The sequence below is a fragment of the Cibotium barometz genome, chromosome 54 (genome assembly GCF_041138505.1).
Source record: "Cibotium barometz isolate CiBa-2024 chromosome 54, ASM4113850v1, whole genome shotgun sequence".
NCBI lineage: Eukaryota > Viridiplantae > Streptophyta > Polypodiopsida > Cyatheales > Cibotiaceae > Cibotium > Cibotium barometz.
Window position 1 is genome coordinate 8459701 of NC_141099.1, and position 3291 is coordinate 8462991.

Genomic DNA, 3291 nt, shown 5'->3' on the forward strand with positions numbered 1-3291 from the left:
TGAAGTTGCGGGGGCTGATTTTGGTGAGGAGTTGGATGATCCATCTATGTACAGAAAGATGGTTGGTAGTATCATTTACATGACTATCACACGCCCGAATCCGAGTTATGCTGTGGGGCTAGTAAACCAGTTTATGCAGAGCCCCAGAAAACCACATTTGGATGCAGTGAGACGCATCATGCGATATGTAAAGACCACTGCACATTATGGTCTTCTTTATGAGCACGGTAAAGGCTTGAATGTACATGGCTACACTGACGCAGATTGGGCAAGTAGCTCATATGACAGGAGGTCTACTAGTGGTTATGCCTTTACACTTGGAAGTGCCGTGGTGAGTTGGAGTAGCAAGAAGCAACCTACAGTTGCTTTATCCACAGTACAGAGGCTGAATACAGGGGTGCAGCCATTGCTACTTGTGAAGGAATATGGTTAAAGAATCTCTTGGCAAATTTGGGTGAGCCTATTGATGGCAAGTCATTCATTGTGACAACATGAGCAGTATACAGTTGGCAAAGAATCCAATATACAGTTGGCAAAGAATCCAGTATACAGTTGGCAAAGAATCCAGTATTTCATACGAGGACCAAACACAGAGGTCCATTATCACTTTGTCAAAGAGAAGGTGATGGATGGTACAGTTGATCTACAGTATGTGAAGACTGATGAGCAGGTGGTAGATATCTTTACAAAGCCACTTAGCAGGGAGAAGTTTGAGTACTTCTGTACTATGTTGGGAGTACATGGGATGAGCTTGAGGGGGAGTGTTAAGAGCTTTGATATCCTAAGCTCATCTACATCTTCAAGCTTTGATATCCTAAGCTCATCTACATCTTCATTTATGGCAGTACATCATGAGCTTGAGAGGGGCTGTTGAGATTCAAGCTCGATGTCAGTGTGTGCCAGCTATGCTATGTGCTGGCATGTTAGGTAGGAACATGTGTGAGACATAAATGACCGCGTCTAGCTGGTCATAGTGTGTGGACATTAGCTAGGGTTAGATGTGTGTGGACACAACTCATAGTGTGTGGTGTGTATTATGGATTATGGCTTTATGCATTGTGTGGGAAGGGAGATGGCTTCCCTCTATGGTTAGGGTTTGCAATATACATTAGGGTTTGCTCCTGTGTGTGTGTCTCCTCTCCCTCTACCTATTTTTCAACATCATAGTGTACAGAATGCTCTGATACCATGTTGAAATTAGAGCATTGTGATGAGCTATGGTGGATCAAACACTAGAATCAACATCATTAATAAAGTGATTAGTAAATAATTAAGACATAATTAGTGGGTAATTAATAAATAGATTAATGTAGGCATGGATACTCAAAAACCAGCAAATTCTCATTAGGGCAATGCCTCAATTTATAGAGTTTACATCCAAGCATCAAATCCCACTGATTTCTCCTTGATTCACTCCACCTCTTTTTCTTGATTCTCTCCACCTCTTCACTTTTCCCAAAATATCTCCCAGAATATCTCCACACTTCCGAGAATATCTCCACACTTCCTAAATCTTCTCATGCTACCCTTTATTCTCTCCCAGTAGATTCTTCTCACCTTTTCACAGGTTCTTTCACATTTACTCATCCTCTTTTACAGCCTCTAACCAAGGGCTTGTTCCCGCACACACCCTATTCACTTGTATATTTCAACACCTCCCCTCAAGTGAATACTCCTAGAACACCTAGACCCTATACCAAGTTTCCCTCCTTACTTGATAGTCCGCGACTAGTGTCTACTCCTCCCCTCAAGTTATCTTAGCACACCTGAACCCTATATCAAGTTTCTCTCTTACTTGATAGCCTGCGAGACCAGTGCCTCGAGTCCCTAAACTCATAGTCCTTGACACTCTCTCTCTCTATGTGTCCAAGGCTTACTATAGTTGCCCGCCGCGACCTTGACTAAAGTGCTCACACATACATCTATCTACCACGTGGCCTACATCATCGGTGGCTTAGAGGTGGTTTTACTTTGTTGGGGCAGGTTACATTGGGTTGTGGGGTCTCTCTCTCTCTCTCTCTCTCTCTCTCTCTCTCTCTCTCTCTCTCTCTCTCTCTCTCTCTCTCTCTGATTTTCACATGGCTCCTCACTCTTTGGAGCCTCACATCTTCTCTTGTCTTCAGTCTTCTTGTCGTGGGCAGCTTCTCTCCACGCGTCCATCTCTTCTTCTTCTTTCAGTCTTCTTGGGGCAGCTTCTCTTCTCATGTCCATGTCTTCCTTCAATGCTTCCTCTAGATTTTCTTGGTGTGGATCTTCCTCTTGGAAAGAGATATTCTTCTTCTTTCATGGCTGGGGCCATGAGCTCGTCCGTTAGGTCTTCTTGCTCCATGTGAGCAACATGTTTCAATGTTTTGTTGACAGTTCCTTGGGGCTTTTTATGTTTATCTTATGTCATTATGCAATGCAAACCCAAATCTATGCGGGAGGTCTTACCTCTTGCCTTATTCTGGACAAGGGCAGTGTCTGATCCCATATTTACACTGATGTAATGTGCCCAATACATAATGCATATGGCATTCATTCTTATGCACATTCCCAAATGCAACTCTGTCTGTGAATAATCTTGAATTTGAGTGAGATTTACAGGCATTAACCAAGGGTTAAATGCAAAATGATGATTATCACAAATTTATCAGCACAATTTTTCCAGAAATTACATTAAATCAAGGGTATCCAATTTGTACGGGATGGTTGGAGTATTAAACCAACTCCGAATTGCAATCTGAAGTTATAGGAATCTGTATCAGATACCTAATGGTTAATTTGAACCCTCAATTGCACCAAAATATAGTGATTAGCACTGATTAATCATTGATTAATAAATTAATCCACTGTTTTGTGTGCAAAAAATAGAGTATGCGGGGAGTCCAGATCTGGTACCTTAGACTTCAAATGAGCTCAAATGCTTTCAAAGGCATTAATAGCAATGAGTCTAGTAGAGGATTAAGCTAATAAACACAAGATTTGACCAAATATTAAAAGCCTAATCTTTGGTGAAGCATGTGGAACCTACATGCTATGCAAAAGCTATTGGAAAGCATGTATGGGAGAAAGCAATGGATGTTGAGATGGATGCATTGGTTCATAATGATACATGGGATTTGGTTGCATTACCACAGGACAAAAATGTCATTGGTTGTAAATGGGTTTACAAAGTGAAATGCAAGTCTGATGGTTCCATTGAATGACATAAACCAAGATTGGTAGCTAAGGGTTATGCACAAACTCAAGGTTTGGACTATGATGAAATATTTAGTCCAGTGGCAAAGATGGGAACAGTGAGAGCAGTCA